Consider the following 23,093-nt stretch of genomic DNA (forward strand, 5'->3'; position numbering starts at 1 on the left):
AGAATTAGAGTTCTACAATGCCTTTATCTGTGTTCTGTACATCCACAATGGCAATTTTCATTTGTTCCACCGTATATGGTGTTCCACCCACAAATGCTTTGACTGAGGAACTGCTGAAGTGATTGTGATTCTGTTTTGCACTCCATCAGTGTGACTTCATACCACCCCTCGTCAGGCTGTAGTAAGACAGGCTTTCATCTGCACTAAGGGAAAGTCACCTGTCATTCGATCGGATGGAGTGGTCTCCTCCTCTAGAGAGAAAAATAGGAAGACTGGAGTTTGAGGTCAGAGTGAGAGAGAAACCTTGTCAATGTTGTTCAAAAATCTGACTGGTCAAGCAATGACAGCCATTAGGAGTAGATGGTACTAGGGTATACCTGTGAGTTAAATATTTTTTAAGCATTTGCACTTATTTTCAAGGGGGCATAAAATACAACAAATAAGCCAAAAAAGGAAACTCAACTGAGTTTACTTTTTAAAATCTAATTCAATTATGCAAATAAGTCAAGGCTGGTTACACAATTAAGTCCATGATAATAAATGCTGTTTTGTTTTTGCTGAACAAAAGGCCATACTATATTTAAATAAAATAGTTGCAAAGTTAATCTTGTTTGGGAAGTAAAAAGAAAAAACATCCAACCAACAAGATAAAAAACAATAGCAAATACAACAATTCCATGCTTGCAAATGTGAAAAGGGAAAAACATACTTTTTTTCAAATGTAGTTGAATTAAATTACAGAAAATATCCACTCAGTCATATAAATGTCACATTTACATGTCACTAAACAATGTCACCACATTAATGTATTAACACCCATTAGAGAAACAACTGGACCTAAAAACGGTCACCAATTTCATAATTCACACTCTGTGCTAAAAGGTTACGTCTTGTCTCTGACACAGGGAGATGGGATTAAACAATTAACTTTTTAAAAGCTTGTGAAGGCTCTACGAGGAGACATTCTGACCTGAGAAGTGTCTGGGTAGGTGATGCTAAAGGCCCTGTGCCTAATGGCCGACATACAAAACGTTTCCCTTTCATCTGAACTGGAGCGTGGCGACAGTGAGGTCGGGACCCTGCTGTTGTTATTATTTATTAAACCTGATTACGAGGTGCAGCAAACACTGACACTGGCACCTATCCTCTCCGACTCACACTTCAGATGCAGTTCACAACATCCCTTAGGAATATTTCATATCTATCTCCTGAGGGGGAACGCAGCACTGACATTAAAACAGGCAGCGACGCTCTCGGATAATGGACACTTGTTTACTCAAAACTGGCTATAAGAATAAGGATTGCAGCCCCTTTGGGTTACCATCAAAATTATTTAAGATTTGTATCTTGGTATTTATTTCTCTTCATTTCAGAGTTAGACTTTTCTGCCCTCGAAAAGATCTTGCTTCTGTAGATGAATATACAGTGTTACAACTACAGTGTACACAGGCAATCCCTAATGCACTGATGAACAGAATGCTTTCGCCGCGTTTACAGGCAGCCCAATTCTGATATTTTTTCCATTAATTAATTGGTCTTTTGACCAATCACATCAGATCTTTCACATCAGATCTTTTTCATATCTGATCAAAATACCAATAGTGACAAAAAGATCCGAATTGGGCTGCCAGTGTAAATGCAGCCTAAGTGCTTGTAGGTTTGGCCTGAGGTAACCCTAGTCATATTTTTGTACACAGTGCTGTTATGATAACTGCTAATTGAGTGTAAACAGATGATTCCTAGCCTTTCCATGTATGATTGTCCAAAGCACCTACAGCCAAATATAGACAGTATTTTCAAGGATGCCATATATTTTTTATTGAAAAACCAGCACTAGTCACAACCATGGTGACCTCTACACCATTTACAGTTCACATGGAATCCATTAGTATATGTTATAGGATGAAGTATGTTTGCCTGGTTAGATAACTGTTGTTTGCAAGCGGTTATGGAGCCGAGAGAATGTTCACTTTAATCAATTAGAGACAGAGGCCTAATGTGGCTAATGTCAGATAATGCATGGCTCTTAACAACATTATAGACCACGGCCAGCCTGGATGTGCCTGGTGCCTGCAGACTCACACCTTACATGAACCAGCAAGAGAGAATAAGAGAGAGAGAGAGAGAGAGAGAGAGAGAGAGAGCGAGAGACAGAAACAGAAACAGAGAGAGAGGGACAGACAAATATGTCATAAAAATAAAACATTTTTAATTTAATTGAAATTGAGAGTGGGGGAAGAGAGAGAGAGAAAAGACCCCAGATGTCTGTCCCTTCCTCCTCTGTTCCTCCTCCTCTCCTACCACTGCCCGTAGGCTGAACAATGGCTCTCAATAAGATATGTGATGCTAGAGTTACAACAGTAATTGATAGTGCCCCTGAGGAATCAATAGCAATGCCTACCTCAGAGAGGAGAATGCCTTCATATCTCAGTGTCATTAACTGTCCACCGTCACTGACGTCTAACGAGACATACAGGGTGATGCTTCTCAATCTGCACTGCCTCTTCAGATCAATAGAGTCATATGAAAAACTAAGCAGTCATTACTCAAAGGGCTTGAAATACAGTATTTGGACGAATGTAAAGTATTGGAGAATCATGGAAAGGTGGTACGGGTTGTCTGCTACACAGAATCCATCTTAGAGATAGGAGATCAGGGAGCCACTCCATGTCACTCTGTTTTAATAGAGGTTGAACGAAATTTGTTAACAATGGCTGGATGCAAGATCTTCACTATCGTTTGAATTATTCACATACTGTTAGTGTTTACAGGTCTGGTTGAATGATGGATGACCTTGGCTGCCCACCCTAGTCCCTGCCTGCGTGCATCTCTTTTTACTCTGTAATTGGTGAGATATGGCATGCAAAGCAAAGTCAATTAAATGATTGGGTGACAGGGTGGGTTATCAGCCAGCCAGCGACTTCACAACCAGCCCACTACCTTGGTTACTCATTTGACCTTTAATTATCAGGTAAAAAAAACATGGCGCTATCTTTCCTTTCAATTATCCAAATAATTTGATGAAGGAAAGAGAAAGCATCAGTTTCTCTGGAGAAAGAAATGGTTGGCAACTCACTGTTTGGTTCAAGGATATGTGTAAAGGGAATTAAAGGGATTCTGTTGACAAAAGGCAGCACGATGCAGGTTCTCATCATGCTAACTGAGGATGACTAATGCCTTCTGGATTAAATCATTTGTCTGTTCTTACTCTTCCAGCTCCCTGCCATCTGCCATTGTGTTTATTTTACCTATTTATAACCCTGGGACTGAATATCACAGTAGTTCTGTAGTCTGTGAATTTCAATGTGATGAGAAAGGAAGGGTACAACGACTGTTTGAATAGCCCTCAAGGGGGAAACTCGTAATATCCTGAGAGAGCTAGCCCAAGGTTACTTTAATGATAGTAGTCCTTTCAATGGTAGCTATCCTTTCACCTTTCAATAGCACAGTCGATTGAATAATTTTGTCCAAGAGCTGATAACATTTGATGTGTTTGGCACCAATCAATTTGAGTGTCTCCAAAGTTAAATGTAGCTGGTATTCAATGTCTCACAGAATGTTTTAGAAAAATAGAGAAACACCTCATAAAATATTAAATAAAGTAACTCATTCAACATTTGGTAGGAGATCTTATGAGCAAAATTACAGCTTTTCTTATATGTAAAGCTAACTAATTGGATTTCGCCAGACAAAATAATTTTTTGCTCATTATGCTTCTAAAAATCATGCACCTGCTAGCCGCCACAGCCTTTCATAAAGAGCCAACAGCAAACAGTGGCGGTGTCAAAAGCCATGATGCCCAAATTAATCACACAATTTTTGGAGAGAGAAGGCTGCGTAAACAGAATTAACCAAGCAGCTGAGAGGGGCTAGCAAAGGCCTGTCCCACTGACACCGAGGCATTAGTGTCAAAATGAACAGATATAGAGCACAATATTCCCTCTCTGGCACTCTGAGCTGAGCATCTGGGTCTGTGTTAATTAACTTGGCATTAGCAGCGTTTGGGTTTTGTTCAGCGCTGAGCTCACGGGGTGTTTTAGAACCGTTAAATCAGGGCTGAGGAACATGGGAACGCCCGTGCCGGATTCAGGAAGAATTAGAGCCTGTGGAACCTCAGGAGAACCAGCTCTCCTGGAACCTTTCTGTAATTTAGCATGGCTGCCAGTCAGAGTTTCTAAAGGGCTCCTGAATCCCTCGCCTCGCCGAGCATCTAACAGAGAGAGAAAAACAACGGCGGGGGTTAAGAGTACCTCTGGTGCAGAGGGTTTTTGCCTGCTCTTTAAATCTTTAAGAAAACTGGTTTTAAACTCATACAAGCTCCAAGTTCTGATAATTTGGTGTTAAAACTGGGAAAAGTGGACAGAATGTTATTCAAATATTATCATTTCAGGCTACCAGTATATGCTAATTTCATATATTCACAAAATAACCATTCCTTCCTTTGACTAAGACTGCTCAGCCAAATTGCAAGTTGTTGATAAATTTAACCCAAGAGACAATAGCGGATGAAAATACCAAGAAGCGTGATTGCAATTACAGTATAATTATTTTTGGCCTCTTCACACGTTATCCACTTAAGATAACTGTTTTTTATTCAAATATCTCAATAGGGCATGTCTGTTATTCATAGATTGAAAGCACAGTAGTTAAAGAACAAAGAATAAATTGTTGGCCACGAATAACGAGGACAAATAAATTGCAGTAATCATACAGAAGTGTACATTAAGTGCAGCAGGTAACCTAGCGGTTAAAGCGTTGGCATTGCACTCAAGTGAAAACTTAACACCCCAAGATAGCTAGTCACTTTCTCAACCGAGGCAGACTCTAGCCTTGCCTACACTTCTTCAGTTTCGTTCTTTGTCCTTAGACAAATTAGCTGTGGAAGACCCAGCGCCAAACCCATCATTGCTGAGACAGCTTAAGTAGTGGTAGGTCTAATAAATGGTTCAACATTGCAGAGAAGCTGTGTCAGTATGTTACGTCCTCTACATGGCCAATCACTGAGGCCTACAGTCACAGCTTACCGAGCTAAAGATGTGTCTGAAGCCAGCAGTAAATTTAATTTTAATGGGGCAATACCTTTTGCTGAGTCATAATGTTTTATCTCCAGTCTGCTCCTCTCAACCCAGTCACAAAGCTGTCTTTTTCTCCTGTCTGAATTATCCCTGTCAGCTGGGGGCACATAGAACTGCCATGAAATACACACAGGGATAACGTGAGTTGGTCACTTCACAGTCCTTCATATTACATTCTCTTCCCACTGGGCAGAGACATAATTCCAAAGTCTAGTTTGTCAACTAATGTGAATTAACGTGAAATCGACAAAAAAAATTCACCATGTCATTGGATTTAGGTTAAATGTTGGGAGACAAAAACAGGAATTCCTTTACATTGATGACTTTTTGTAAATTCAATCAGTTTTCCACATTGATTCAACATCATCAAAATAAATCGTTTTGTTGAAATGAAGTGGAAACAATGTTGATTCAACCAGTTTTTGCCCACTTGGTTACTTTTTCAAGCCAGAGCTAACTGTTGGTGGAGGATGTGTCCTTCAAAGACATGGTCCATCCATGACTCAAAGCTTGTCTCCTTCTTGTCTGCTTATTCAAACCAATATGTAGTGGAGGTGGTTCAGTGTAATACCCTAACATGGCGTAACCTTGCTGAAACATGAAGACTCATGCTAGCTTCCAGCCTAACCTTTACCTCCCAGCTAGCATTGACCTAACACAGTCTTGAGGTGTGTAGACTACCCAGGATTGAACCCAGATCAGTCACACATGCTTTCTGTTTGTATGGAAGATATCCTTCAGATACAAAGACTGTCCATTACTCAAAGCTAGCTTATTGAGGTGTGAAGTCCTTTACTGCCTTTCACAATGCCATTAGTCTCCCTTGTGGGAAAATACTATAATTACATATGTTTGTTAGGTTGTTGGGAACTCCCAGAGTTCCAACAATTGATTGTGTGTATGTGTGTGGCTGTAAAGAGAGAAGCTGTAGCTGTACTGTATGAGTGGGTTGTGTTGCTGAGCTGGACACAAGATAGTTTTCACTTTCATCAGTGTGGTCCGTCGTCCAGCCTTCCAGCCTCCTAGTGCTGTAGCAGCTTGTGGCTGTCTTCTACTGTATCCCCCCCATCATCACGGATGATGGATTTGTTATGGAGGAGCTGGGCCTCTCTCGCTCACAGCACTATATCACCGCTGACAAATATCCTGCCTATCTGCTTCTCCCGTATCAATGATGGCACACCTCCCGAGCGGCAACAAAAGGTACAAAACCATACAAGGCTCTGTTCCCACCTGGCTCTGTCCTTCAGCAGTGTGCTACACAGTGTTGACAGAGGGGCAGAGCCTGATACTATCTGGGAGTTACATCCATTCATCTTCTAGGCTTTTGGCACAAATCCTCTGCACAAAACATAATGAAACATGAAATATTAGAGAGCAAATGCATTGTATATCCTTCCAAATGTGCCTGAAAAGATAACCAAAGAATTGTTCTTATTTGTTTGTGTTTCTTAAAGTAATTTAATTCTCAACACATAAAAACTTCAATAAGCTTTGATAAGCCTCACAGAGGCGTGCTTATGAAATGCTAAAAGAAAATGGAGGACAATGCTGTTGAAAAGAAAAGGACATTATCGCTGAGATTCTGAATGTGATCTGTGCCTACTGAGAGGTACACGCTCAGAAAAAAGGAGCTATCTAGAACCTAAACGTGTTCTTCGGCTGTCCCCATAGGATAACCCTTTGAAGAACCCTTTTTGGTTCCAGGTAGAACCCTTTTGGGTTCCATATAGGACCCTTTCTACAGAGGGTTCTACGTGGAATCCAAAAGGGTTCTACGTGCAACCATATGGGTTTTCCTGGAACCAAAAAGTGTTCTCCTATGGGGACAGCCGAAGTACCCTTTAGGAACCCTTTTTTCTAAAAGTGTAGACAAAGCAGCATACCTTTTCTAATCCTCTCCAGTGGCTTATCATTCCTACAATCCCCCTGGAATAGCAGACATTCTGCTAAGCACTGAGTCTCCTGTACCATGAAGATTCCCTCAAGCGAAGACCTTGATTAGTATCACCACCGTTGTTGTTTCAAATCAAACAGACAGTTATTACGCCAGCGAGAAACCGTTTCTGGATATAAAGTTGATTTCTCTTCCTTGTGTGTCCGTGATCAGGTTTGATAGATGTCGTATTTGGGAACTAGTTAGATTTTTATGGTCTAATGCCAGTTTTGATGGGGACATTGGGGAACACAACTGCAATTTTACGATGGAAATTGTGATCAAATTGAAGAAAGGTTGAAAAGTATTTTAACACTATCCTCTATGTTCAAAATAGCAGAATGTCTTTGGTCTTGTTAAGTAACTACACCTCCAAAATAAATTTGAATATTGCACGATACCACAAATCCAAAATGGTGTACTTATAGGTATTAAGCATAATATGTTTTGATGATTAATCAATATGCCTTAATCTATATAGCAAAATCCATTTCCGTGTAAATACAGAAACAACCTTCAGTATTCCTTAAAATAAGCTGCTCAATGAAAAAAAGCATTGCTGTTTGAATGAATTCAAAATAAAAATGTAAAGGAGTTAGCTGCATTTATGCCAATATCTCAATAGTTCAGACGTTTCAAAATAGTTCTGAACTTTTTCCTTTTCCCAACAGTATGCATGAATTGATAAGCACCATAATCCAAAAATGATATGTACCGCCTGTGACTGCTTACGTTTGAATGCATAATCTGTACCCCACTACTAGATAGGAAGAGAACATGGTTGGCGACAGATAATTAATCTGTATGAGGTATGGCGTGTTCCTCCTCCGCACCAAGGGAAGGAATGAATATAATCCCACCTGTTTTAAATATAGCAGAGATAACCGCCGGCCTGATACCATTCTGCAAAGTGATAACCAGAGAAACGGAGCTCAAAAGAATGAGCTCTTAGTGGAAGCGCCCTGGATTCATTTTCCACCAGGCCCCATGGAATGGAGTTATCTGAATCAACTGTCCTCTGCTGTTCATGGAGGGATATAGAAGGAGGCTGAGGTCAAATTACATGGGGATTCAGGTGGCATTAGTCTTCAGATTGGGAGAGAGTTTCCAGACTCTGGAGAGATGATCCTCAGGGCCTTTGGTGCTTAGAAAGAGGTTGCAGAGAATGACGGCTACAGGGATCTGATGAGGCGGTGGGAAGAATGAGAAAAAATATATAACAAATCATATGATACATTATAGTTTGCTGCAGTCAAAAAAGAGCCATGAATATAACTTTTTCCCTGTCCCTTAAACGTCACTTTGCTTAAAGTTTTCTACAGCAAACATTAAGACAGAAACAGCTGTTCGTGCACCTATGACAACAGTCAACCAATAGGACGGCGAAGCTAGGTTAGCACGACTCTCCCGAATCTCTTCCATTCGGACTATTCTGGTCTGTGATTGAGACTGTGGTTAAGGTGTGAATTAGTCACCCACCCCCAGCCTGTCTCACGACTCTGTTCCAGACCCACACTATGCAACAGGAAACCCACTGAGCTGTTCCTCCCTCCTGCCTCAGCCACTGCCACCATGGTCCATCAGAGGAGATCCATTTCAGGAACACCACTCATTAATATGCTAATAGGGCTAATTTCAGCTTGATGCTGAAATTAAAGGAATTAAAGTATTTAATGGGTCAAGACTGAAGGAGGAGGTGGTGTCAGATTTCAAATGGAGAGCACTTTACTTCAATTTTTTGTTATTGTGATAAGTTATTTTTACTGAAATTATGACTAAGTGATTTTTATCTCTACAATAACAACACTGCAAAGGTAGACTTTTTTTTATTTTATTTTAATGTATTTTGGTCTTCTGGGAACTTATTTTATCTCCAGAACATTGTATCCAGATCTATAATATGACAGGTAACACAGTCAGCAACAACATTACACTGGGCTACTCTATCATCAGTGACCCGATACAAACCAATAACTAAGATAATAACTAAGATAATAACCAATAACTAAGAAACACCCATGGGCCACAGTGCATTTCTGAGTGGCGTGTCAGTGTGGATCTACATTGTGAAAATGTAAATGACAGTATACCATATTAATATTCTAAACATTATATAATCATCATCTCTGTGTTAGTGACTCTATGTGGTTACTTCTACAATACCTATGCTTATGTGTGTATTATTGTTTTCTGTGGGCCCCAGGAAGAGAAGCTGTTGCCAAAGTAACACCTAATGGAGCAAACAGATGAGTGCCAATTATCCAAGAACAGAGTGTGTCAGAGTAGTCTTGATATGCACTTATTCCCCTGATGAAGACTCTACCACACATATCCCTAGGGAAATGATGCCATGCTGAAGGGTTATTCACTGATGTTTTTAGCTACAGTTTTCAGCACCAAGGACAGCTCATATGCTATAGCACTGAGGACCATCTCCCACACTTGGGAAACTACACAAAGATATCATCATGGAAATGATGGCAAGTTGAAGGGTTATTCATTGAGGTTGATATGTGTTCAGCACTGTGGACAGCTCACATAAAGTACCATACCACAGTCTGGGAGCCTCTGGAAGCCACAGATGGAGTCTGCAAGCCACTGAAGTTAGTGGAGTTATTCGTTGAGGCTTATTTACAGGAAGTTCAGCACCATGGACAGCTCCCATACCATATCACTGAGGAAACTCTGACCATGTACGAATAGCTGTACTTGTGCTCTAAATAGGCATTTTGGGTATGCGAAAATGTAACGTTTTATGGTATGTGGAATTGTTTTAATTGAATTTGCTTTAAATGGCAGGATGTCATACTCATTAGGCTTTCATCTAGTAGAATTCACTACTTGCTATTGATGCATTTCCAGGCTGCCTCATGAACGTCTGACTTCAGATGCAGATCATGCAAGTTAGCAAACAAGTATGCTATTCAGATGGTTATCTTCTACAACATCCCAGATGTCATTGGATGAATGATTACCAGTCAGGCAAGGTAAAATATCACAAATAGAGCTAGATAAAGCCAGAATAATAATATACTTGTTGAGCATAGCTACAGCCATCAGTCTTTTTGTGTGTTTTCATGATCACCACTCACTCACTGCTAAGTTGTTCAAGGTCCAGACAGTGTATAGCTAGCTATCTGCTACAGTTTTTTTTTTTGCGAGCATGCTCTCGCATCAGTCGAATGTGATGGTGTCACGTTCCTGACCGGTTTTCTGTTATTTTGTATGTGTTAGTCGGTCAGGGCGTGAGTTTGGGTGGGCAGTCTATGTTATGTGTTTCTATGTTGGTAAAGGGTGACCTGATATGGTTCTCAATTAGAGGCAGGTGGTTTTCATTTCCTCTGATTGAGAGCCATATTAAGGTAGGTGTTTTCACATTGATTGTTGTGGGTGGTTGTCTCCTGTGTCTGTGTTTGTCGTGCCACACGGGACTGTCTCGGTTTGTTTGTAAGTTCGTTCTTTTGTGTAGTCATTTTCCTGTTCGTGAGTTCTTCGTTGTATGTAAGTTCGCATGTCCAGGTCTGTCTACGTCGTTTGTTATTTTGTTAGTTATTCAAGTATAGTTTGTTTTTGTCTTGTTCAATAAATTCATTATGTCCTATGACAACGCTGCATTTTGGTCGAATCCCTGCTCCTCCTCTTCGGATGAAGAGGAGGAGGAAATCCGTGACAGAACCACCCAACGAACCCGGACCAAGCAGCGGGACTACGAGCAGCGACCAAGTAATCAGGACTCGTGGACTTGGGAGGAAGTAATGGGGGGAAAAGGACACTGGGCACATATTGGGGAATATCACCGCGCTCGTGAGTAGATGGAGGCAGCGAGAGCCCAAGAGCGGTGGTATGAGGAGGCAGCAAGGAGACGTGGCTGGAAGCCCGCGAAGAAACCCCAAAAGATTCTTGGGGGGGGGGGGGGGGCTAAGAGGTAGTGGGCCAAGGGCATGTAGGAGACCTGCGCCCACTTCCCAGGCTAACCGTGGAGAGCGGGAGTACGGGCAGACACCGTGTTACGCAGTAGAGCGCACGGTGTCTCCTGTACGTGTTCATAGCCCGGTGCGGGTAATTCCACCTCCCCGCACTGGTAGGGCTAGATTGGGCATTGAGCCAGGTGTCATGAAGCCGGCTCAACGCGTCTGGTCTCCAGTGCGTCTCCTCGGGCCGGCTTACATGGCACCAGCCTTACGCATGGTGTCCCCGGTTCGCCTACATAGCCCGGTGCGGGTTATTCCACCTCCCCGCACTGGTCGGGCAACCGGGAGCATTCAACCAGGTAAGGTTGGGCAGGCTCAATGCTCAAGGGAGCCAGTACGCCTGCACGGTCCGGTATTTCCGGCGCCACCTCCCCGCCCCAGCCCAGTACCACCAGTGCCTACACCACGCACCAGGCTTCCAGTGCGTTTCCAGAGCCCTGTTCCTCCTCCACGCACTCTCCCTATGGTGCGTGTCTCCAGCCCAGTGCCTCCAGTTCCGGCACCACGCGCTAAGCCACCTGTGCGTCTCCAGAGCCCTGTACACACTGTTCCTTCTCCCCGTACCCATCCTGATGTGAGTGCCCTCAGCCCGGTGCCACCAGTGCCGGTACCACGCACCAGGTCCATAGTACGTTTTGAGAGTCCAGTGTGCCCTGTCCCTGCTCCCCGCACTAGCCTGAAGGTGCGTGTCCTTAGCCCGGTGCCTCCAGTTCCGGCACCACGCACCAGGCCTACAGTGCGCCTCATCCGGCCAGAGCCATCCGTCTGCACAATGCCATCTGAGCCATCCGTCTCCACAGTGCCACCTGAGCCATCCGTCTCCCCAGTGCCATCTGAGCTATCCATCTCCCCAGCACCATCTGAGCCATCCGTCTCCCCAGCGCCATCTGAGCCATCCGTCTCCCCAGCGCCATCTGAGCCATCCGTCTCCCCAGCGCCATCTGAGCCATCCGTCTGCCCAGTGCCGTCTGAGCCATCCGTCTGTCCCGAGCCATTAGAGCCGCACGTCTGTCCCGAGCCGCTAGAGCCATTCGTCAGTCAGGATCTGCCAGAGCCGCCAACCAGACAGGATCTGCCAGAGCCGCCTACCAGACAGGATCTGCCAGAGCCGCCAACCAGACAGGATCTGCCAGAGCCGCCAGCCATGAGCGTCCAGAGCCATCAGCGAGCCATGAGCGTCCAGAGCCGTCAGTGAGCCATGAGCGGCCAGAGCCGTCAGCGAGCCATGAGCGTCCAGAGCCGTCAGCCAGACATGAGCGTCCAGAGCCGTCAGCCAGCCATGAGCGTCCAGAGCCGTCAGCCAGCCATGAGCGTCCAGAGCCGTCAGCCAGCCATGAGCGTCCAGAGCCGTCAGCCAGCCATGAGCGTCCAGAGCCGTCAGCCAGCCATGAGCTGCCCCTCAGCCCAGAGCTGCTATTTATCCAGAACTGCCCCTCAGTCCAGAGCTGTCTCTCTGTCCGGAGCTGCCCTTCAGTCCGGAGTTGCCCCTCTATCCTGAGCTACCTTTCTATCCTGACCTACCTCTCTGTCCTGAGCTACCTTATCCCGGTGCTGCCCCTTGTCCCGGTGCTGCCCCTTATCTTAAGGTTACCCTTTAAATTAAGTGGGTGTAATATGAGGGTGGTCATTCGAAGGGGGAGACGTAAGCTGGGATTGACTATGGTGGGGTGGGGACCTCGCCCAGAGCCTGAGCCACCACTGTGGTCAGACGCCCACCCAGACCCTCCCCTAGACTTTTGGTGGTGCGTTCGGAGTACGCACCTTGAGGGGGGGGGTTATGTCACGTTCCTGACCGGTTTTCTGTTATTTTGTATGTGTTAGTCTGTCAGGGCGTGAGTTTGGGTGGGCAGTCTATGTTATGTGTTTCTATGTTGGTAAAGGGTGACCTGATATGGTTCTCAATTAGAGGCAGGTGGTTTTCATTTCCTCTGATTGAGAGCCATATTAAGGTAGGTGTTTTCACATTGATTGTTGTGGGTGGTTGTCTCCTGTGTCTGTGTTTGTCGCGCCACACGGGACTGTCTCGGTTTGTTTGTACGTTCGTTCTTTTGTGTAGTCATTTTCCTGTTCGTGAGTTCTTCGTTGTATGTAAGTTCGCATGTCCAGGTCTGTCTACGTCGTTTGTTATTTTGTTAGTTATTCAAGTATAGTTCGTTTTTGTCTTGTTCAATAAATTCATTATGTCCTATGACAATGCTGCATTTTGGTCGAATCCCTGCTCCTCCTCTTCTTCCGAAGAGGAGGAGGAAATCCGTTACAGATGGTTGATTGTAAACAAAAAAATGCATATATTGAGAAAGTATGGTCTTTTCTGACCCATGTGTCAGATCAGGTGTAGGGCTGTAGAAAAATGAACGAATGGCAGGAAACAACGCAGTTGCGAATTAGATTAAGCATTGTTAGAGTGAGTCTAGCGAGTTGATGTGTTGCTTACTTCATTTTTACGGAACGGTACTTTCTAAATAGTATGTAGTATTAGTACACAGTATGTCGTTTTAGTAGTAGGCAAAACAGACTTCGGACATGGCCACTCACTTTGGCTTCTCTCTTTCTACCACCACAACCACAGAGCTGACCATATTGGATTGATGGGAGCAGTAAGATGGAATCCTCGGCATCACTTTTCCAATCACGCATAGATCCGTGAATAGGCCTACTTCAACGAAGCAGGAAGGGTTATTCACTGAGGTTTTGGAGTTTTGGTCCCCTAGCTTAGGTTAGAAACTAAACACATGATCACTGATATCATCAATTCTGATTATTGTGTCTCAATGTACGCCTTCATATTCACTGTTAGATGCCAGCATTCATTCATTGTATGGAGTCTCAGCTGGTGAATCTTATCTGCCTTTGCAGTGCTGTGATGCATTCCTTATGCACATATATATGGGGGCTGAAGACAGGGGAGAAGAGAATCAGGCACTGAACCATCCTCCACACTCCCCTCCCGTCCCCTACTCAGACAGACAGAGCTAAGTATGACAGTCAGACAGGTATGAAGACTAAACTAATGGCGCAGAGACTGCATTAGCCTACAGGTATTTATTTTGGTGAGATATATTAGCCTCCTCAAATGTATTCATCTGCCCTCCAGAGAGACATCAAATGAATTATAGATCCAAAAAGTCACGAGCAAATAAAACATCAAATATCTCCAGACATAAATCCAGTCATCCATAATCTGTAAGCAATTCCCCATATCCTGGCCATTGCATATCAGTGGTGCCTGCGTCAAAGCTGTCTCCAAAGCACTTGTTATCATTCCTGCCACGTCAGCGGTCTTAAGTATAGGCTATCCTCCTTTTGCAGCTATTACAGAGGGCTACTTGTGTTTTAAACATGTGACTGAGTGGGAGAGGGGGCAAAGGGATAGAGAGCTAAAGAAGCCCGTGTCTGGTGCTTGCCAGCGCCCACCTATTGAAATGTGTGTCCCCCACTCTGTCGCCGCTGCGTAGTAGGCGGGTCAAGCAGAGCGCGGTGATGGCGCGGACTTTATAAAGGAATATTTAACCACCGGCCAGAGGCACTTAAACATCCCGTGAAGCATTACCGAACTGCATTCCGCCGCATCTGCCCTCCCGTCAGTCGCCCGCTGGTGTTTCTGTAACGGGAGGCTCGCACGCGTTCCCACATCAAGAAGCACATTTGCGAGTTCTCTCTCTCTACTCCTCTTTCTTTACCCCGCACTCTCGGTCGATGCTTTCATTTTTTAAAGTAATTATCCCTTGAAAGGTCAAAGCCTTTGCTTAACATTGTCCCTTTGCACCATAATGAAAAGCGTTTTGCTTCGAACTTCCCCAGTGGGCTGGAGCGATAGGAAGGATTGCTGAGGCGTAGAGCAGCACCGGCTCTCGCTGAATCGTTTCCCCTCTATCTCTCTTTGGATGTTGTGGAGTTTTGTTGGTCTTGTCCAAGTGCGAACTAATTCACTCCGATCAACGTGAAATTAGGTTTTTAACAATGTTGGCAGTTCTAGGGACATATCCGCTGATTCAGCAAAATATTTGAAGATGCTGAATTGAACTTTGTCCGATGTTCTGAATCGCGGTGAGTTGAGATATCTATCTTTTATAATACATTTTGTTTGCACGCCTCAATGGAGCATGTTTTTTGATGTGTAATGGTTTGCATTCTCCTGAAGTTGCATGGACACTGTCACACAATACAGGGACATTTTGGGTATAACTGAATGCCAGAGGTAGCTTATATAATACTGCTGTGTAAACCCAGGTGAAACATACATATGACATACATATGACATACTCTCATCCCTCTCCCTCTCTCACTTTCTGAAACTCTCTCTCTCTCTCTCTCTCTCTCTCACACACACACACACACACACACACACACACACACACACACACACACACACACACACACACACACACACACACACACACACACACACACACAGTCAAACACACACAGACAAACACACACACACACACACACAATATATATATATATATATATATATCTTTCTCTCTACCCCTCCCCCCATTTCCCCCTTCCTCCCTCCCTCTTTTCCCATTGCCACCGTGACACCCAGTCTGTATTCCTGAGGGTGGTATGGACTTGCCAGCAGAGCAGAGCTGGGGTTCAGATCTGTAATGCTGATGTGCTGTGAGCAGGTCTGCCAAGCCAAGTGCCAGCCAGTCAGTCAAGTAGAACCAGCAGCTTCCAGCCATCCACAAACAATTTTCCCACTGATTTCATAATTATACATTTCACCGTCGAGCCTCTTAAAGGCTTGGGAAATGGGAATCAAGGTAGGTTTTGAAAGCAGGAAAGGACGTCATGAAAAGCCTGTATGCCCAAACCAGACTGTACAAAGTTGCTCCTAAGTCGAAATGGAATATCTTGGGTTTGTTAAATTGAATGAACTCAGTAACCCACAATGACATAACGTCATCCGTTTGTGCTACATTTGAGTAGAGGCTTTTGTGTTTTTTACGGAGTTAGAGTATTTTGATTTAATGAAATGGTTTATACAGTCTTTTTGATCCCTTACATAAAATTATACTAAATCTAAATACTGTATACTTCATGCTGTTGCATATCTAGCTTCTCCTACTCCTGACTTGATGTAACATAAATCCATGTTCGGTAAACATACCAAAATAATAGACAGTCACTCTATCTAGCAATGGTCTGCGAGTATGCCTTTGGAGAGACTGTGAAAAAATATGGACTTGGTGAACTTTGATGAGTCATCTCTTGAGGTATTGTAGAGATATATCTATAATAGAGATGTATGGATGTCTCTGGTTAAGGCTCCATTGGGTAAGCTTATGAAGGCTGTGGTTTATCACTATAATAGGAGGGAGTGAGCACTGCCATAGTCTGTGAGTCTCTCACGTAAGCCGTTAGCTCAGGAAGCCCGAAAGCAAAAACCCTGGAGGAGTGTGTGTGTGCTTGAAAGAGTGTACGTGTGAGTATAAGTGTTCATATAATGTCTCCAAAAGATCGGTGCATGCCCAGCTCCCTAAAATGAAATGAGCAAAGGCTTCAATCTCTTGTTCCTTTGTGTAGGCCTTGGTGAAATATATCTCCAGAGACTGCATGCATAGTAAGTCCATTGCCACGGGCAGACTGAAGAGCTGAATGCTGCATTCATGTCCTGTGGAATATTGTGAGAGTGTTTGGTGGCCCAGCTGTACCCCATCAACATGAAATACTGGCTCTGTCTGACTATGTCCTCACTGCTGTATAGAGGTCTTGGCTGCAGCAGAATAGAAACAACTCAGACTGGAGACTGAGAGCATACCAAAGCACACACTAACACAAATACATATCCACGTTCACAAACACCTTCTCACACAAAGACAATGATAAGTGCAGACATGCATGTACTCCTACATGTACAGTCACATGCTGGCTCACATGCACACACACACACAATGATACATGCACACACATACGCTCGCTCACATGCACACACACACACACACACACATTCACTTTCACACAAAGCAACGTGCACTTACACACACATGCACACACGTTCACACACACACACGTTCACACACACGTTCACACACACACACACACACACACACACACACACACACACACACACACACACACACACACACACACACACACACACACACACACTCACTATCTGTCTTCTGGTCTTGTACGCAATTGGTATGCACCTTTATGTATTGTACACTGACAGCAACCTATAGCTCTCACTCCCTATTGCTCTCTCACTCTCTACCCTTCTCCCTATATCCCCTCTCTCTCCCTATATCTCCCTCTCTCCCCCTCCCTCCTTAACCTATCTCCCACACACACACACACACACACACACACACACACACACACACACACACACACACACACACACACACACACACACACACACACACACACACACACACACACACACACACACACACACACACACACACACACACACACACACACACACACACACACACACACACACACACACACGACACAAACACAAGACATCAATAACTGCTGCAGCTTTCTCAATGGCCTATTTATCTGCTCTTACTGTGCGATGTGGACATAGATCAGATGAGACAGGAGTCAGTGAGATGCCCTCGTGTTCAAACGACTGTGACGCTTCAATGGGGCCTCTTCCTTAAAGGATCAACATAGTCTTTAAGATAGAGGAAGGCCCTGCTGCTATCAGGCACCTACATTAATGAATGAGTCACACATGGAACACTGCTGCAGCAATTTTATCACATCAAATATTAATAGGGGAGACAGAAGAAAAGAGAGAAATATTGACAAGAAAAAAGAGAGAGAATTGAAGAGACTTAAAGAAAGAGATATAATTGAAGAGAGAGAAAGTGGACAAACAGGCAGCAGTCAGGCATGTCTTGGCAGGAACAGGGGCTTTGTGGTGAATACCCACCGCCCATTATTTTATGATAATGAGCAAACTGGTGGATCGCTGGTGCAGCGGCCCTGATTCGGAACTGAGTCTGACGGATAGAAAGAGAGGAGAGAGAATGAAAGAAAGGAGAAAATATAAGAAAAGATAAGGGAGAGAAAGAAAGAGAGGAAAAGAAAAAGAAGGACAATAAAGAAGAAGTGAAGGAAGGAGACAAAGGAGGGAAGAGGAAAAGGGGAGAGAAGAAAGTTAAGGAGAGCTGAGCAGGTCACAGAGAGATAGGCTGACTGATTAGGGCATTAAAAAAAGATACCTCCAGGAACGCTTGATAATTGAAAAAATTTGACGCAAGGCAGTGGTGGAACATATCCTGTGGACTCATACACAGTCACAAACCTCCCCTCAATAACACAAACAATCATATTAGAAATGAGTGAGAAAGACAAGCTGCATGTGTTCTTGAAAACGCTCTCATTATTGGTGTATAAAAAAATGTCATGCCCGCTCTCTGTCTATCTCTTGCCCTTCTTGTTCGTCTCCTCTCCTCTCCTCTCCTCTCCTCTCCTCTCCTCTCCTCTCCTCTCCTCTCCTCTCTTCTCCTCTCCTCTCCATCTTATTGATCCCACAAAAGACAATGCAGCGGTAAATATATTTATGTCTTAAAGAGATAGAGATACTATAAAGGAGTGTACAGTCGTAGATAGACAATGTTATTCCTCTCTCCACACACACACACTAGCTCAGGTACCGTAAAGGGAATACCTGTTAGCCAGTTTTCTCTTTACTATTTACAGCTAATAACTCAGCAGAACTAATGCTCTTTATTCAGGAGGCACCTTTTGGGCATGCTTGTACCTGGACACTTGTTTTCAGAAGAGGCCTATGTGTGGTTTACTCCGATTTATAACGGCTTTTGCTCACTCCGCCTCCCAGTGATATGCAGCCCCCCAAAAAAGTACAAGTGAGAACTTTACGAGCTGGATAGCCAAAATGAAGACAATTTTTTTACCATTGCTTTCCCAGAACTGACTAGCGAAGTGGGCTTTTTATGATTTTTTTTTATTCAACGAGGAAAGGAAAAGTACTCTACTTCACTGAACCCACCACACACACACACACACACACACACGCATACTCTGCTAATTGATTAGATACAATTCAAATCTTTAATAGGTTTGTGGCGGTCACAAAATTTCATCAACCGGTGATTGTCAAGCAAATAATTGTCTGTCTCACGGTAATTGACCGTTAATTAACATAAACACATTTAGCATCTCCTGTCTTCCACACCTACAAGCTATTGGATTTTAGGTTAAACTTGGAACATTGCTATCCTAGAGACATGATACATCAAAAGTAAGACTATAGTATCTGAGGGGTAATAGAGAATGATTTTTACATCAGAAGGTAATGGTTATATGTAGGAGCCAGATGGCTTTGGAATGTGCTGGTTGGACGGGAGGAAGTCACTATAGGGGATACGGATGGACATCTGTGGATTAGGCAAATGAGGGGTTGAGGTCAGGTCAGAAGTGTGAAATGATGGTTTATTACCCTATTACTTCATCTTCCTGTCTAACCATAAAAGATGTAAGGATTGGAGAGAAGGAGGAGGGCCTAAATTGGAGTATATATACTTGTGGTGGTGGAAACATGTTTTGTCTGAATGCAGCTGTATTGACCCTCTGGGAAGATTTAAACTTGGTTAAGCTTTCATAATGTCTGTTGAGTTTTTTACTATGAGAATTAGAACCTAACAAAGCCATTGTAAAAAGTCTAATTAAGCCGTATAATATATCCTACACCTTCACAATAAATCCATTATTTATTTTAGACAGGTCTAAAGAAGCATGATATGAAGAAAATGTAGTCTATTTCAGAAGAAGAGAATAGCATACTCTGAGTTGTCCTTATGTTAGGTCCTGATGTGGCTATGCCAACTGGCTGTGGCTACACAAGTTCATTTATCAGACAAGATTTGCTTATAATTCCGTGGTATTATTTTATATCATTTTATATTATGAAGAATACAATTGAACAAAGCTGAATAAAATATCAATACTTTCTCCAAACGATTTGAGGGAATGAGCACATGCAGCTATTCTATGTTGAGCAGTTAACAAATAAATAGTTACTCCTATATGCTTAATATATAGCTATTAATGTAACTTTAATTGTTCTACAAACGTTGGGCGTTATGTCTTGATTTTTAATACATTAATGATGAGACTCTAATGATGATTTTTTTTTTAAATTGAAAGGCATGAGCTCTGCTTTTTATTTTGCGCAGGCTGTACACACTCCTATAGTCTCTCATTCACAATTTGACAAGCACTTGATAATGCCTCGAATTTTACGACATCATACCGTTTGTGACCGTAATACACCCTAAAAAAATCCATGCCTCCATGCCCGGAGTGCTGCATTTCCCCTTCTCCTAAGTGTGCTGTGCAATCCGAAGTGTCTCTCACTCACGGCTCTGCGTCATGTGATCAGGTCTTTCTCACAGGCTACAAGTTAAGACAGACACATCGGGGACGCAACCGTGCTTGTCCTTATCCAATTCCGAGGTACATATTGAAGATATTGGAAGAACTGTCCACATTTACTTTTCGTCAGCCAATAAGATCAGTAGGCCTAACAAACAGGAAAAGCACTAGCCTGTGTCAATCTACTATCCCCCGTAGTACAAAAGTCGACCTATTATATTCTGTGCGAGAAATAAATATGCCAAACATAGTCTGGGACAGTTGTGGGATGCGATAGATCCCAAGTGAATACAACCTCTAGCATCAAACATTTTTGTATGCAATGTGACTGACGCAGCAGATCAGAACGTTTATCTTAAAATGTTGATAAATTATTAGGCTATTTCTTCACATTATAAGCTCATCAATGCACACATGGTAGTAGGATATAAGCGGGAATGTTCCATTAGTGGAAAACACCATTATCAAAAGTGACTGGAAATGCAATTTTGAACGCTTTAATTATAAAGGTGTAACGGCGGTCCTCCTTCTCTTCAGTCGAAAAGGAGGAGTATTGATCGAACCAAGGCGCAGTGGAGTTTGAACACATATTTATTAACGAAAAAACACGAACTTGAATAAACTAACGAAACAACAAACGGTGTAGACAGACCTAGACGACGAACTTACATGAAAACAAGAAGAACGTACGAATAGAGAAAACAGGCTACACAAAAACAACGATGAACAAAACAAACCGAAAACAGTCCCGTGTGGTGCAACGACATACACAAACACGGAAGACAATCACCCACAACGAACACTGTGACAACGCCTACCTAAATATGACTCTTAATTAGAGGAACGCCAAACACCTGCCTCTAATTAAGAGCCATACCAGGCAACCCAAAACCAACACAGAAACAGAAAACATAGAATGCCCACCCAACCTCACGTCCTGACCAACTAACACACATAACAACTAACATAAATAGGTCAGGAACGTGACATTACCCCCCCCATAAGGTGCGAACTCCGGGCGCACCAGCACAAAGTCTAGGGGAGGGTCTGGGTGGGCATCTAACCACGGTGGTGGCTCAGGCTCCGGGCGAGGTCCCCACCACACCATAATCCATCCTAGCTTCCATCTCCCTCTAAGAATGTCCACCCTCCTTTTACCCCCACAAAATCTTCTTAGTAACATCACTGATAGGGACAGCACCGGGACAGAGAGATAGATCAAGACAGAGGGATAGATAAGAATATAGAGGTAGATCAAGATAGAGAGGGAGATAATGATAGAGGGGCAACTCCGGACTGAAAGGCAGCTCCGGACAGAGAGACAGCTCTGGACTGATGGGCAGTTCTGGGTATCTAGCCGTTTCAGGCTGAAGGGCAGCTCATGGCTGACTGACGAATCTCGACGCTCATGGCAGGCTGACGGCTCTCGACGCTCATGGCAGGCTGACGGCTCTCGACGCTCATGGCAGGCTGACGGCTCTCGACGCTCATGGCTGGCTGACGGCTCTCGACGCTCATGGCTGGCTGACGGCTCTCGACGCTCATGGCTGGCTGACTGCTCTCGACGCTCATGGCTGGCTGACGGCTCTCGACGCTCATGGCTGGCTGACGGCTCGCGACGCTCATGGCAGGCTGACGGCTCTCGACGCTCATGGCAGGCTGACGGCTCTCGACACTCATGGCTCTCTGACGGCTCTGGCTGCTCATGGCTCGCTGGCGGCTCTGGCAGATCCTGTCTGGTTGGCGGCTCTGGCAGATCCTGTCTGGTTAGCGGCTCTGGCAGATCCTGTCTGGTTAGCGGCTCTGGCAGATCCTGTCTGGTTGGCGGCTCTGGCAGATCCTGTCTGACGGGCGGCTCTAGCGGCTCCTGTCTGGCGGGCGGCTCTAGCGGCTCCTGTCTGGCGGACGGCTCTGTAGGCTCATGGCAGACGGGCGGCTTTGCAGGCTCATGGCAGACGGGCGGCTTTGCAGGCTCAATGCAGACAGATGGCTCAGACGGCGCTGGGGAGACGGATGGCTCAGATGGCGCTGGGGAGACGGATGGCTCAGATGGCGCTGGGGAGACGGATGGCTCTGGCCGGATAAGGCGCACTGTAGACCTGGTGCGTGGTGCCGGAACTGGAGGCACCGGGCTAAGGATAAGCACCTTCCTACTAGTGCGGGGAGCAGGGACAGGGCACACTGTACTCTCAAAGCCCACTCTATACCTGATAAGTGGTACCGGCACTGGTGACACCGGGCTGAGGACAAGCACATCAGGATTAGTAGGGGGAGAAGATACAGTGTGTACAGGGCTCTGGAGACGCACAGGAGGCTTAGTGCGTGGTGCCGGAACTGGAGGCACCGAACTGGATATACGCACTACAGGGAGAGTGCGTGGAGGAGGAACAGGGCTCAGGAGACGCACTGGTAGCCTAGTGCGTAGTGTAGGCACTGTAGGTACTAGGCTGGGGCGGGGAGGTGGCGCCGGAAATACCGGACCGTGGAGGCGTACTGGCACTCTTGAGCATTGAGCCTGCCCAACCTTACCTGGTTGAATGTTCCCGGTCACCCGACCAGTGCGGGGAGGTGGAATAACCCGCACCGGCCTATGTAGGCGAACCGGGGAAACCATGCGTAAGGCAGGTGCCATGTATGCCGGCCCGAGGAGACGCACTGGAGACCAGACGCGTTGAGCCGGCCTCATGACACCTGGCTCAATACCCAATCTAGCCCTACCAGTGCGGGGAGGTGGAATAACCCGCACTG

This window comes from Salvelinus fontinalis, chromosome 14, assembly GCF_029448725.1.
Source record: "Salvelinus fontinalis isolate EN_2023a chromosome 14, ASM2944872v1, whole genome shotgun sequence".
NCBI lineage: Eukaryota > Metazoa > Chordata > Actinopteri > Salmoniformes > Salmonidae > Salvelinus > Salvelinus fontinalis.